The sequence below is a fragment of the Lutjanus erythropterus genome, chromosome 9 (assembly GCF_056507025.1).
Source record: "Lutjanus erythropterus isolate fLutEry1 chromosome 9, fLutEry1.hap2, whole genome shotgun sequence".
NCBI lineage: Eukaryota > Metazoa > Chordata > Actinopteri > Lutjaniformes > Lutjanidae > Lutjanus > Lutjanus erythropterus.
This window is the reverse complement of record NC_139325.1, coordinates 405,924-421,750: the sequence shown is the minus strand read 5'-3', so window position 1 is coordinate 421,750 and position 15,827 is coordinate 405,924. Positions and strand designations below refer to the sequence as shown.

Sequence of the window (15,827 nt, the reverse complement as noted above, 5' to 3'; positions counted from 1 at the left end):
TCCACTCATTATCATCCCCCCTCTGACGGCTGTACTCAAGAGCCATTTCCTCTGGCATCATCTGGAGCAGTATTGGGCATAACATACCTCCATAGGTGTCTGATACCACTCCCAGCGACTCTAGGCTTCTGATCTGAATTTCACAGTCATCATATAACTGCCTCAATGCACTGACATCAGATGCTTTCTTCACAGGAGTGAGATTCAGTAGCTTTGACATGTGTGCGTTTACAATGAGATCCTTCCTTCCAAATCTGCTTTGGAGTATATCAACTGCAGCATCATAGTTACTGTCTGTCAGTGTGAATCCTGCTACTGCCCTTGCAGCTGTTCCAGTGAGGTAGGTTTTCAGGTAGGTAAACTTCTCTCTTTTGCAAAGGGCATCATTGCTATGAATAGCAGTCTCAAACTGGTTCCAAAACTCCTGCCATAAACTTACATCTCCATTGAATTTCTTGATCATCAGTTTCAGCAGTCTCACAGTCGGGTTGCTGTGCTGTGAGCCGGCGGCGTTTGTGCTAGCATCACTTAGGCGAGCGGGCCGGGGGTTGTCATTGCTCACAGTCTCATGTGCTCTGATCACTCGGTGAGCCCGCGTCTTCATGCCGATGATGCGGTCTCTGTATTCCTCCCCGAGTTCGACCTCCGCCTCCACGTCTTCCAGCGAAGTGTTTTCCTCCACTACGCGGTCAAACTCATGCAAGCTGTCCTCCTTTGCTGACAACACGGCCAGCATCTCTCGCACACGGCCAATGTCCGGGTCTTCCTTTGATAATTCAACATCAATCTGATTCAGCAGTCTCGTGGTGGAACAACGTATTGTCCAACGCTTTCTTTTTAACCTTTCAGTACGGTGTTCCCCACTGTCCAGTTGCTCCTCGTGGTCTCTATCTTCGTCAGCCATAGTCTCCTGCTTCCCGGGTTTCGGCACCAAAAAATGTTGCAGATTCAACTTATTACTAAAAAATGACGAAGCGAGACTCTTGATTCAAATTAGACGTTCTTTAGTGAATAAAAAAAAAGGAAACATACATTTAGCGTGCGCTACACGAGAGGCACAGCATGGCTGCCTAGCAACAACAACAATGATGTCATCACGTCGCGTCCACACTTTTTCCTAGAGCATCCTGGGTACTGAAGTCCATTACATCTAAGTCTAAATCAAATGAACTGAAAAAATGCAGTCCCTTATTAAACTACATTCTAACTGCTTATGAATATTAACAGTAACTTATATTTTAACTTATTTATCCTTACAAATAATATGTTCCCTCAAAATAAATTCTCAACATCCCCCTAGATAAAAGGTCACCATTATTCCATAGTGGGGATGATTTACACCAAACACTTAACTTTGAGGAATTTTTCTGCCGCTTTAAACACTTGTAGCATATGAGTTAAAATCGGATGTATTCTCTTCTTGGGCTGGCAGTAGTGATCTTGGGACACTGCAGACCCGATGGTCTGCAAGATGCAGTGTCTGGACAGGAATGTTAGCATCAATTTGTAGCACAATTAGCCACAACTTCAGCAACTTTTTTTTTTTGTTTTTTTTGTTTTTTTTGTTTTTTTAATCGATATAGTGAAACTCTCAACTGCACTCAGGGACAACCAACTCCACTCTGACCGGCTCTCAGTCATGGTTCCTTTGTTTTCTTCTGGCAACACACTAAGATCCCATGAGATTTTGTCACACACAGCCTGGAGCAAGTGAAGGTTAAGAGATGTGCTTTGCATGCTGTTAACAGAGTTTACACTGGTGATCTGAGCTGGTCTGTGGTGGGAAAAAAAGCACTTTCAATGCATGAACTTTTACAGGAGGCATTTACCCCCATATATACTGTTGTAACTTGTTTCGTGACTGCTGGCTGCATCTGCATCCCTCAATACTGGACCAATTTCAAAATGAGTTGTCCCCATCAATCATACACACACATACACATGGGGAAATTAGACCCAGGCTGAAAAATACTGAAGTTATCCTTTAAGAACTGAATACTTTGTAAGCCAAATTGTACTTCCTGTGTCCATGAATGCCATTTTGTGAGCCTGGCAGATGTGGGCATCCAGTGGAAATGAAATCAACTGTATCACCATGTAAGACTGTGAAAGCACTGTAATTGTGTGATCACTCTGCTGATGGAAAGTTGTAACAGACCAAAGTCTCCCTGTTATGATCACTTTAATTTCTGGCATCATAGTGTTATTGTTATTGTTGTTAAGGAAGATTTATCAGCCTTGTCTAGTTTTATTTTATCTTGTAAAGTACTTGGTAACATTAAAAAAGTGGTACATAAAAAAAAAGTTGATCATTATTATTGTTACATGAGCACGTCTCTCATGAGATCGACCACAAATGTTATCCCCGCACAGTCCAATCCATAGCGTTTTACTAACTCACTGTCACTCATCAGTTCTTTGTCATGTTCTCCTCTGCTTAAGAAACACTTAAGCCTCCTCCCTACTCTGACTGGAATCAAACCAGGGCCGCTGCAGTAAGGATGCAGTGTTTGCATATGTAACATGCGTAATTACAGTTGAGCTGATGAGGAATCCGAACATAGATTGACTTGAGATTCTTTTCAAATCTATTCTAGACATGCAAAATTTAAAATATATCTCCTAACAGTGAGATAAGCTTGTATAAAGCACTTCATTTTCCACTCAGGGGTTAGAAGCTAGTTTCCACATTACAGACATTAAAAATCATGTCTTATGTATTGAATAACATTACAGCTTGATTTTTTTGGCTTTAATAACAGGGCAGACTGAAGAATGTGATAGGAAAGGTGGCAGAGAGAGAACAGATGACATGCAGGGCAGACTGAAGAATGTCATAGGACAGGTGGCAGAGAGAGAACAGATGACATGCAGCACATGTCCAAGGGCTGGAATGAAACCCTCTGCAGCAAGGAGTCTGCCTTTGCAAATAAGGCATGTGTTCTACCAGGTGAGCGACTAGATCTTGATCTTGAAGAGGGGTCTATGTATCATCCCTCCCAAACTGTATTTAACTTTGATAATTAGGATAAACAAATATACAATATATCATTATATATCGATATATCAAACAAACAACCAAACAAACAAACAAAAATAATAACAATGAAAAATCCACTTGCTTTTTTGGTCCATGTCCTCAAATCAGCAATTGAAATAGAAGTTAAACCAAAACCAGAAATGACTTTATTGTCACTTTAATTGTGTTATCTCTATTTTCTGATATTTTCAGGCATTGCTTATTCTGTTTCATTTCATTATAGCTAAAGGCACTGCTAAGATTAAACATATATCATTTGTTGAATTATGAATAAAACTATAGGCTAGATATTTATTTACATATTTTTTTTAAATTAATGAGTCTAAAAACTTTTCACCACTCCACTTGTGCCACAGACCCCTGTTTGAGAACCACTGCCCCAGAATATCTATACGAATGAAAAAAAAAATCAATTCCTCTAAAACTTTGTAGGTGGCAGGAAATGGTAGCTGTATCTGTCTGACCCTTGAATAAAGAATTCTTATTTTTTTTCCTTTTCATGGTTGGTATTCTGCAAAAAAGCCAGAGTTTGCAGTGTTTTTATACATTTCTGCCCAGCCTTTCTTTTATAGCACCACATCATAAGGTGTGTGATGTATGTAATTCCTTGAGCTCATTAAACATATACTCCCTCTTGTGGCATAAAGGGACAACAACTTCTGTCTTAAGATGTGCTGTGCCTCAGGTTATTTATGTATTTCCTGGGTAAAAATTACAGATTTATTTTTTAACTTATTTTTAATTTATTCTAGTTAACTCAGCTACACTGTAAGAAAACAATCTGTAGAGTAATGAATGATGTCCTGGCAAAAAATTATCAGTACATATTCTGTTAGGTTTGTGGACATTTCTTTCAACCCTAAAATGGAAAATTCTGTAGATTTACAGTATATCCCCTGGGCCGTTCATGAACACTTCTGTTAATCCTTAAGTAGACATTTCTGTAAAATAAAAGCACATCTAGAGCAGCATTTGCTGAAAATTTCTTCACCGCTTTAAAGTTCTAATCAAATATCAAATCTGTACAATTTTTATGGGCAGTTTCTTTGAAAGTGAAACGTAAATGGTGACTTACAACCACTTACATTTTCTGGTAAATACAATTGTATTTTCTTCCACGTTTTAGACCAACATCATGTTCTAATAATCTAAAATGAAAGACACCAGATTCGACCACCACAACAGAGTTCAAGGTCACTTGCTAGACTCTTCCATTCTGGTGGAACGATTGTCAGAGTCTCTCAGTCAGACTTGAACTTTGCTTCATGGGACTTATTCGTGTTGTTCTCTCATGACTAGATCCTTGCTTGTGTGTTGTATCAGCTCTCAGATGTACGTGACTTTAGATAAAAATGTCTGCTAAATTAAATTGGAAATTGTAAGTTGTGATGAAATAAATCTTTACACAGCGAATACAGCATCATGGTCCAATAAATCCACCACAATATAAAAATATTTTATGTCTACATCTGCTAGTGGGCCATCACAACGACATGAGGAAAGATAATATATTAGTTCAGTCCAAGAGAATCTTGATATTGCCAACAAACTGCCAACTATTTTGATAATCTGTTAATTGCTTTGAGTAATTTTTTAAGAGAAAAAAAGTCAAAATTCTCTGATGCACTTTCTCAAATGTGAGAGTTGTTGTTGTGGTTTCTTTAACCCTTTATTACAGTTTACTAAATATCTTTGGGTTGTGGACAAAATAAAACATTTGACACCATAATTGTGCACTTCGGGAGACACTAAACAAAACCCTTTTTTTTTCACCATTTTCTGGCATTTCACAGACAAAACAACTACTTGATTAATTGAGAAGATATAATCAGCATTAATCAACAGTGGAAATAACCGTTAGTTGCAACCCTAGTTTTAAACTTTGAAACAAGTGGAACTGTCTAAATGGAAAGAAAAACAACCGTGCAAGCATGAGACTATTTACACCATCACTACAGAACATTTCAGTGTTAGTGCCATTTTCTTGAACAGGACATGTAATGTTCTCTAGTTGGGCTATCTTATTCATTCAAGTGCTAAGTAATGGTTGTGGGACAAACTTAAATTGGCATGTTTCTGCAGCAATCCTTTCTTGTATCTTGCATTCATACATGACAACAATATTTCATGTAAAACAAGAAGAAAATGGTATAATCATAGTTTGAGGGAAGAAGAAGGTGAAGAGGCAGAGCTCTATGCATGCTTGTGTGTGTGCTCCTGATACCTCTCTCGGTGTGAGCAAGGTACTGAGTACAGCCTTCTGTCTAACAGTCATGGAGGAATGTATTGTTGTTTCATCCCCTTATCACAGCTCTGTTGCATGTTTGGAAGATGGATGTATGGATGTATGGATGTATGTATGTATGTATAATATATATATTTGTAGTGGAGCCCCAGTATAAAGTGTTTGCAGGCCAAGATGATGTCTAAATTGAATCCATATTTTAATACTGGAGGACACTATCATAGTATAACAGTCAGTATAACAAGAAATAGAAGAATACAAGGGTGAGTACAGGAAGGGTTTCAATGATACCGGGTGAAAAGAATTTGACTCCAAAATCAACCATGACGGAGGGCCCTCAATATCCCCATATTTGACCCAATAGTTCAAATTTCTTATGTTTGTTGCCTAATAATAGTACAGAAAGTTTGGTAACACCATTCCGCCCTGAGCTTTGAGCCTCTGTAAAACTTGTCGACGTAACCTTGGAGACTTCTTATTCCAAACAAAACCGAGAATAAGACTGTCCACTTTATGGAAAAATGAAAGAGGAAGAAATATCGGAATACATTGGAATAACTATAAAAAGTGCGGGAAAACATTCATTTTAATTGCATTGATTCTGGCAGCTACAGAAAGATTTAGTAGGGAGCACCGCTCAAAATCCTGTTTAATTTGTGTGAGCAGCAAGAACTTATATATATGCAACATTCTATATACTGTCTATTTGTCTGAGCCAGGAAAATATAACTCATAGCACATAAATTAAGCACATATGAAGACAAAGAGTTGTTGTCCGTTTATGACACGTTTATGAAATATACCCTTAAGTGTGCCCTTTCTATATTTTAAACCAAAATTGAAAAAAGGTCATTTTTACATCTAAATTACTTGAAAGATTACATTCTAATTAAATCTGAATCTGAATCTGAAATAATTTATATGAAAATTCTTACTACTAGTCCAAGACGCATAAACCAGTATAAACCAGCATAAGCGAGTATTTTGTTTCGATATGATGTAAATATCTTTAATACATGTGTTTGTAATCTCCAAACATTAACTCTGTGTTTACCTTCATAGTTCAAAAAATAATACTTTGTCTCTATAATGTGTCCTGAAAACTGAAGAAACTCAGCCCTTTGCCTTTATATTTATCAAAGTTCATAGATTGCTTAGGATGGTTGGTTAGGATGTAATCTATAAAATTATTTTGGATTTAAAGATGAGCAATTTCACATTTTGGTTTATTATTTATAGGATATATTCCCTACTATGGTATGAAGGGGCAACACTCATGTCTTCATATATGCTATGCCTGAGTTCAATTCTCCTGGCTCTTATTTTGATAGAGCTTATTTTGTTAGGTTCAGAGTTTGGCCAGGACCCCAGACGCAGAGAGCGAGATAAAAGCAGTTTTCAAAGAGTTTATTGTTTCACAAAAGAGCAAAAAACAACGGAAGGCGAGGGCAGGTGCTGGACGCGGTCGGCTGGCTGGCGCAGCGGGGTCGACAGGAGGGGAACCGTGCTGGCGTAGGTTCAGGAGCACGAGTGCTGCACCCACGGTCGGAAGAGGAACTGAAGGCTGCACAAAAACACTGTTGATTAGAGTCACGAAGGAAAAAACACCAAAGATCCACTAGAAAGCTTGCTGCGCTACATTACCGACAACGACTGAATAGTCCGGCACAGGAGTGGAGACTAGGCCAAGCTCATATACCCGGGGAAGTGCACTGATGAGAGCCAGGTGCGTCTCATTATGCTGAGCCAGCCAATGACCGCCGCCGCTGCCACACACACTGCCCTGGAAGGAAAGGGGAGGGGGGAAAAAGGGAAACAAGGAAAACCGAAACACCAAGAACACCAAAACAAATCCAAAAAACTCAACAACCATGACATTACCCCCCCCTCAACGGACGCCACCCGGCGGCCTGCCAGGCTTGCCAGGAAAGTCCCTGTAAAAGTCATTAATAAGGTCCGGATCCAGAATAAAAGAACGGGACACCCATGACCGTTCTTCTGGACCATACCCCTCCCAGTCCACCAAAAACTGGTATCCCCGGCCCCGTCTGCGGACGTCCAGCAACCGCCGGACAGTGTAGGCAGGGTGGTCATCAATGAGCCGGGGGGGTGGAGGGGGTTCGGCCGGAGGGCACAGAGCACTGGTGGACACAGGCTTCAACAGGGAAACGTGAAAGGCCGGGTGAACATTAAGGGCTGCGGGCAATTTGAGTCTCATCACACAGGGATTGATTACCTTTTCTATTTCAAAAGGGCCGATGTACCTGGGGGCTAGCTTCCTGCTCTCCGTCTGCAGAGGGAGGTCGCGTGAGGAAAGCCACACCTTTTGACCCGGCTGATAGTGGGGGGCAGGAGCGCGACGTCTGTCCGCCAATCGTTGATTGCGAGCCGCAGTCCGCGTGAGAGCCGCCCTTGCCTCCCGCCAGACCCGCCGTGCCCGCCGGAGGTGCTCCTGAACGGACGGAACTGCCACTTCGGTCTCCTGGATGGGGAAGAGGGGAGGTTGGAAACCCACAGAGGCCATAAAGGGGGACATACCTGTGGCTGAGCTGACCAGAGAGTTGTGGGCGTATTCCACCCAGGGAAGATGGGTGGACCAGGAGGCGGGATGTCTAGCGGTGACGCACCGGAGAGCTGACTCGAGGTCCTGGTTGGCCCGCTCCGTCTGGCCGTTGGTTTGGGGGTGGTATCCAGACGAGAGGCTGGCTGAAGCTCCCAGAGCCTGGCAGAAGGCCCTCCAGACCTGGGAGGAGAACTGGGGACCCCGGTCCGAAACTATGTCCTGAGGTATACCATGAAGTCTGAACACATGTTGGACGAGGAGGTTGGCCGTCTCTAGGGCTGAGGGGAGTTTGGGCAGAGGAACAAAATGCACAGCTTTGGAAAAACGATCAATAATGGTAAGGATTACTGTGTTACCCTCTGACGGTGGGAGTCCAGTGACGAAGTCCACTGCAACATGAGACCAAGGGCGATGGGGGATGGGCAGTGGACGTAGGAGGCCAGCAGGAGTCTGGTGGGAGGATTTGTTGCGGGCACAGACGGAGCAGGCGGAAACATACTCCTTGGTGTCAGACGTTATGGAGGGCCACCAGAAACTGCGTCGGAGCAAGGAGAGGGTGCGATGAAACCCAGGATGACAGGCGACTTTGGAAGCATGTCCCCACTGGAGCACAGGAGTTCTGGCGGCGGGTGGAACAAACATCCGGTTGGGAGGGCAGCTCTCGGGAATGGGTTGATCTTGTTGAGCCTCCTGCACGACTTGCTCAATCTCCCACCTGGCCGCCCCCACCACGCAGGAGGAAGGGAGGATGGTCTCCACAGGTGTGTCTTCCACCGGTGGAGTAAACTGTCTGGATAAGGCGTCGGGCTTAACATTCCTGGAACCAGGGCGGTAGGTGAGGGAGAACCGGAACCGACCCAAGAACAGGGCCCACCGAGCCTGCCGGGAGTTTAGTCGACGTGCAGACCGTAGATAGGAGAGGTTCTTGTGGTCAGTCCATACCGTAAAAGGGTGCGTGGAGCCTTCCAACCAATGCCTCCACTCCTGGAGAGCCAAGACCACAGCGAGGAGCTCCCTGTTGCCCACGTCGTAATTTTTCTCTGCTGGGGTGAGCCGACGAGAGAAGAAGGCACAGGGGTGCATTTTGTGGTCAACTGGGGAGCGTTGAGAGAGGACGGCCCCTACCCCAGAGTCAGAGGCGTCGACTTCGACCACGAACGGTAATGCAGGATCTGGATGGGAAAGCACAGGTGCAGAGGTAAACAGGCACTTTAATCGGTCGAAGGCAGCATCGGCTGCCTGCGACCACACAAAGGGGAGCTTGGAGGAGGTCAATTGAGTGAGTGGGGCCGCTACTTGGCTGTAATTGCGAATGAACCTCCTGTAAAAATTTGCAAACCCCAAAAACCTCTGGAGGTGTTTTCTGGTGGCGGGGACAGGCCACTCGGCCACCGCTTGAACTTTGGCCGGATCCGCCTTCAGCTGTCCCCTTTCCACCACGAACCCCAAAAAACTGACAGATGTGACATGGAATTCGCATTTCTCTGCTTTCACAAAGAGTCTATTCTCTAATAGTCTCCTTAAAACCAGCTTTACATGCTGGACATGTTCATCAAGGTCTCTGGAAAAAATCAAGATGTCGTCTAAATAAACAAACACGAACCTATTAAGCATGTCCCTTAAAACGTCATTGATCAAAGCCTGGAAAACAGCTGGTGCATTGGTCAGACCAAAGGGCATAACCAGGTACTCGAAATGTCCCAGGGGGGTGTTGAACGCCGTTTTCCACTCATCTCCTTCCTTAATCCTGATGAGGTGGTAGGCGTTACGGAGATCTAGCTTGGAGAAAATGGTTGCTTGGTGCAAGGGGCCAAAAGCGGAATCAATCAGAGGGAGTGGGTACTTATTTTTCACTGTAATGTCATTTATCCCCCTGAAGTCTATACAAGGGCGCAGGGTTTTGTCTTTCTTTTCAACAAAGAAAAAACCCGCTCCCACTGGGGAAGAGGAAGGGCGGATTAGCCCCGCAGCTAACGAGTCTGTGATGTACTGCTCCATGGACTCTCTTTCAGGCTTGGACAAATTGTACAGTTTTTGAGATGGAAATGGGGCTCCAGGGAGCAGTTCAATGGCACAGTCATAGGGACGGTGTGGGGGAAGAGAAAGCGCTTTGTCCTTGCTAAAAACCTCCTGAAGATCATGGTACATGGGGGGAATGGAGGACAAGTCAATAGGTTCGGTAGGCACAGGTGGCGAGGAGGCACTGGAGGGAATGGCAGAGTGAAGACAATGGGAATGACAGAACGTACTCCAATTGGTAATGGCCGAGGCGGACCAGTCAATATGGGGGTTGTGCAACTTTAACCAGGGGAGCCCCAGAACCAGAGGTGAAGTGGGAGAGGGAATGATTAACAGCGAAATAACTTCCTGATGATTACCAGAGAGTAGCAGGGTCACAGGGGCAGTACGGTGGGTGACACTAGCCAGTAATTGTCCACTCAGGGTGAGAACGTTCCTAGGCTCAGGGAGAGGCTCAATAGGAAGGTTCGCTTGACTACACAGTTCAGAGTCAATAAAATTGTCATCAGCTCCACTATCGACCAGTGCCTGCAGTGGTATCGTGTTATGTGGGAGTTTGAGCATACCTTGAAGTTGAACTCGGGTGGAGGGAGAGGAGGAAGAGATAGTACGGCTCACCAGCGCCCCCTCCGTGGCTGATGAGCCTCCCCTTTTGGCAGTTGAGGACAGGTGGCGAGGAAGTGGCCAGGCTGACCACAGTAGATGCATAGCCGGTGCAGTAATCGGCGCTCCCGTTCTGCGGGAGACAGTCTGGCTCGACCCAACTGCATGGACTCCTCTTCGTTAGGGACGGAGGAAAAACCCGCACGAGGAGCGGGGGCAGGCACGGGGGTGAGGTCCCGGGGAATCCCGCGTTGCGGAGTGGACACCGGAGGGTAGTTGGAAACCACAGGAGGAGGGGCGCCCTGTCTCCCTATTCTCTCCCTGCATCTCTCACGTAGCCGGTTATCGAGTCTAATGGCTAATGAGATTAATTCGTCAAGAGACTGGGTCTCGTCTCGTGCTGCCAATTCGTCCTTAATATTATCAGCTAATCCCAAGAGAAAAACACTTTGCAATGCGCGCTCATCCCAGCCGCTTTCGGCTGCCAAAATGCGGAAGTCGATAGCGTACTGGGAGACTGGCGCTGAACCCTGGCGGAGGGAAAGGAGCCGGCTGCTGGCTTCTTTCCCTTGGGACCGGGTGATCAAAAACCTTGCGCATCTCATTAACAAAAGAGGAATAAGACTGAGTTACCGCCGAATTAGTGGAGATAGCCAAAGCCCAGGAGGCAGCCCGATCTGTTAACAAACTCATAATGAAGGCAATTTTCGATCTATCTGTGGCGTAAGTCTGGGATTGCTGTTCAAACACTAAAGTACACTGAAGCAAGAACTGACTACATGCCCCTAAATCTCCCGAATACCTGACCGGGGTGGGGATGTATGGTTCCCGGGAGATGACGGGGTGAAGGAGCCGGAGTCGCCAAGGAGGGAGCCGAGGAAGGAGGAAGATTCCCAGGAGGAGCCAAACTGGGGATCTGACTGACGGCCTGATCCATGCGGCTGCCGAGCTGGGATACGCTGGTCACCAGGGTCTGGAGAACGCCTTGGATCTCGTGGATGGCTTCCCCCATCTGGCCAACACGTGCTCCTTGAGAGGATAGCGCCTGCCGTAACTTATCTGTCTCCGCGGGGTCCATGATTTGGCCGGACTATTCTGTTAGGTTCAGAGTTTGGCCAGGACCCCAGACGCAGAGAGCGAGATAAAAGCAGTTTTCAAAGAGTTTATTGTTTCACAAAAGAGCAAAAAACAACGGAAGGCGAGGGCAGGTGCTGGACGCGGTCGGCTGGCTGGCGCAGCGGGGTCGACAGGAGGGGAACCGTGCTGGCGTAGGTTCAGGAGCACGAGTGCTGCACCCACGGTCGGAAGAGGAACTGAAGGCTGCACAAAAACACTGTTGATTAGAGTCACGAAGGAAAAAACACCAAAGATCCACTAGAAAGCTTGCTGCGCTACATTACCGACAACGACTGAATAGTCCGGCACAGGAGTGGAGACTAGGCCAAGCTCATATACCCGGGGAAGTGCACTGATGAGAGCCAGGTGCGTCTCATTATGCTGAGCCAGCCAATGACCGCCGCCGCTGCCACACACACTGCCCTGGAAGGAAAGGGGAGGGGGGAAAAAGGGAAACAAGGAAAACCGAAACACCAAGAACACCAAAACAAATCCAAAAAACTCAACAACCATGACATATTTAACTTCCGGGTCAACTGTCTGCCTTTCTGCTGTTTTCAAGTCAACAAGTAAGAAATAAAATTACACTGAAACTGATCCCTTTTTTTAGTATCATTATTTAGATTTTCACTCTTGTTTTTATGTCTGCTGGCAAAAAAAAAAAAAGAAAATTAGCTCTCTTTACCCATTTTTGTTTTCTGGTTCAAAGCACTAACTTGAGGGTATACTCCCTCTTGTGGCAAAAACAGGCAATAACTCAGGGTTTCATCTGTACAATGTGTGAGTATACCTATGAATTGCTGGCTAAAAATTACACACTTATTTTTCAGAGAGGAAACTGGTGCCCAGTGACTGTTTAGCTATCTCTGTTACATCTGAACATAAAACAATAAGTCCCTGAGTAAATGGGACAACACAACCTTCAAATACTATTTCTGTATTTGCTTTTAACTAATATCTTGCCTTTAACTTATAATATTTGTGCCTTTAGTGATGCTTTCCTTCATTGCCTAACTGACACAAGCCATATATATTATATATATTGATATATTGTTTATTTAATGTAATTTCATTGTAGTTGAAGGCAAACACAGAATTAATGTTTGAAGGTTGCAATGTCCTGTTTGCTAAAACATACATGTATTGTTTTCCATTTTGATATGACTGACAGGAAGACTTGACACAGAAGTTAAAGTAACTTTATGAAAATAAAAAATATATATCAATATAATAAATATTCATTGGATATTGTTTAAAGGCAAATACAAAATTAATATTTGAAGGTTGTAATGTCCTAAAGCAGTAGTTCCCCCAAAAATGAAAATTCACTGAGTGAAGATCTCCAGTTCACAAAACACTCCCGGGGTTTCTGTGGAAAACAGTGTTGCAGCCAAATCCAGTACAATTGAAGTGACCAATTTTAAAATGTTAAAAGAATACACACAAAACCCCCCACAAAATGTCTCATACTGCTCATGTGGTGTAATCCAAGTGTCCGTAAGTCGCGACATTAAAATTTGACCCAAAAAGACGCCATTTACACCATGTTTTTAGCCTAAATGTCAAGTGTAGCCTCTCAGACTGTAGCTGCTTGCACAGAGATAACTGAACAGTCATTGGACACCAGATTCCTCCTTGAAAAATAAATATGTAATTTTTAACCAGTAATTCATAGGTATGCTCACACAATGTACAGATGAAACCCCAAATTGTTGCCTATTTCTGCCACAAGAGGTAGTATACCCTCAAGTTAGTGCTTTTAAGCCAACAAAGAAAAATTGGTAAAGGGAGCTAATTTTCTATTTTTACTGGCAGAATTAAAAACAAAAACAAATCCAAATAATTATTGTAAATTAAACTGGTGTTATCTTATTTCTTACTTGTTGACTTGAAAACCGTTGAAAGGCAAACATCTGACCTGGAAGTTAAATTAGTTCTATCAAAATAAGAGCCAGGAGAATCGAGCTTATGAAGAGAAGAATGTTGCTCCTCAATACTACAGGAGGGAATATATGCTTCAAAGTGTGCCCTTTTTGGGTTTTAGCTTTAAACCTATGGAGCTATATTGGGGCCAAATGTTTTGAACTTGAAAAATAAAATTTGAAACTGTTTTGATCTTGAATTTTGAAAAATACATCAGTGTGTTCAAAATAAGTGTTCAAAAAGTTTTTTTCAGGTTAAATATAATTATGATTCACTCCTGATCCTATTTCTTTCAGTTACAAATTTTATCTTTTCAGATTCGAATCTTATTTTTTATAGTTTCAAATCTTTTTTTCACTTTCGGATCTTTCTGTTTCAGTTTCAGATCTTTTCTTTTCAGTTTCAGAATTTGGTATGTACTCCTTACAGCAGTGGTTCCCAACCTTGGGTCAGGACCTCAAAATGGGTTTGACAGATACTTAAATAAATAATTGCTAAATTAAAATTAAGGAGGAACTGATGCTCTGTGTTACCTGTTCTCACGGTGACATGACGTCTCTGTGGGTCAGACTTGTAGCTCTGTGCTTTTTCACTCACAAAAATAAGCCCTCCCTCCTCCCTCTCCTGTGTCTCCTCTTCATTTGCTCATAACAGACGGTGCTGAAAACAGTGACAGAATTGACATTGTACCGCGTTGCATCACCAAACTTTCATAAGACTCAAGTGTAGAATAAGTTTGGGTTTTATAGGAAAGATGAGAAATGCTGCTGCAAATCATTTATGCAAAACGTGAAAGTAACCGTATATTAAAAAATAAAGCCAGTAGGACATAGTATTCATTGGATTTTAGTCAAAAGCAAATACAGAATTAATGTTTTAAGGTTGTAATATCCCGTTAACTCAAAAACGTATTGCTTTACTCCCTGAAAAATCAATCATTAATTTTCTACCAGTAATGCATAGGTATACTCAGACATTACACACATGAAACCCTGAGTTGTTGCCAAACCATGCCACAAGAGGGAGTATGCCTTTAAGTGAGTGCTTTTTTTTTTTTTTTTTTTTTTTTTTGGTTTAAACCAAAAAAGAAAAATGGGTAAAGAGAGCCGTTTTTATTTTTTGCTGGCAGAAATAAAAACAAGATAGGTTTGTAAGTTTACATTCATGAATATGGAATTTACACAGTAGTAATATTAGATTAATAAAAAAAAAAAGCATCTTTTTCTCTATACTCAACACTTCCTAATATAATATTCCTCTCCTCAAGAGCAAAACCTCATCTTGTCTACTATATAGTCATACCAGAAAGATGTGAGTTTTGGACAAGACCAGAAAAGATGGCCTAGAGTACCATCACCTGACTTACACTTATCACAAGTAGAAGAGACAGAATGAATGACTTTAAACTGAATGAGTTGAAGTCTAACATTGATAGAACATGCTTTAATCCTGCCCAGCCCTTTTGCCCATAACTTGTTTGAAATGTCTACAACAGTGTCCTTAATCCATGCCTCTTTAATGTGGAGAGAGGAGGTTGCAGATGAGAAAAGACCTACAAATTGTGAAATTAAATGTTTGGAGGTAGGGGTTTTAGTTGTAAGCTCATAAAAAATGTGTTATTTGGGGATCATATCAAAGTGAGGGAGTGACTGTCTGACAAAATTTCTAATTTGCAAATAGCGAAAGAAGTGACCAGGAGGCAGATTAAATTTCACCTGAAGTTACGCAAAAGAAGCAAGATAGTTGTTAATATAGAGATCCTTAATAGTGGACAGTCCCTTATCTGACCAATGTGAAAAAACAACATCCATCTGGCCTGGCTTAAAAGGGGTTCTGACATATAGAAGCATAGATGGATCTGGGAGGCTCAGCACACCTTTGATTTGTTTTAGGATCTTAAATGAGTTACGCAAAATAAAGTCATCCTTTAGCCATTTGATAATTGGATTTGGCTTCGAAAATAAAAAGGCCATTAAAGAGGCTCCAGTGAGTAAGACTGCATTACAAGACTCAATCTCAGGCCATCTGAGACAGGTACTGCTCTCCTGTCTAGCAGCAGAATGATGAGAAAACCCATGATCTGGCATTGCAGGCCCAGTAATAATGTTGGAAGACAAGAAAGCCCTGGCCACCTTCGTTAACCCAAATGAAGGGCATATTTTAAAGAACGAAGATGTAAGAAAAATCGGGACATGTTGAAAGAGAGAAATAAATTTGGGGAGTACTAGCATCTTAATAATATTAACGCATCCGATTAAAGAAAGAGAGAGAAATTTCCTTACTTAAACAAAACTTTACTTAAAAAAAATATGCAAACT

General features: G+C 42.8%; 1 long non-coding RNA gene across 1 annotated transcript; it reads right to left on the bottom strand.

The window, feature by feature from the left end:
- Positions 1–11,618: 11,618 nt before the first annotated feature.
- On the bottom strand, positions 11,619–12,098 carry LOC146320924 (uncharacterized). Its single transcript, XR_014771436.1, has 2 exons — positions 11,871–12,098; positions 11,619–11,790 (listed from the first exon to the last, which is right to left on the bottom strand). It is a non-coding gene; the product is annotated as an uncharacterized LOC146320924 (long non-coding RNA).
- Between the last annotated feature and the right edge of the window lie 3,729 nt (positions 12,099–15,827).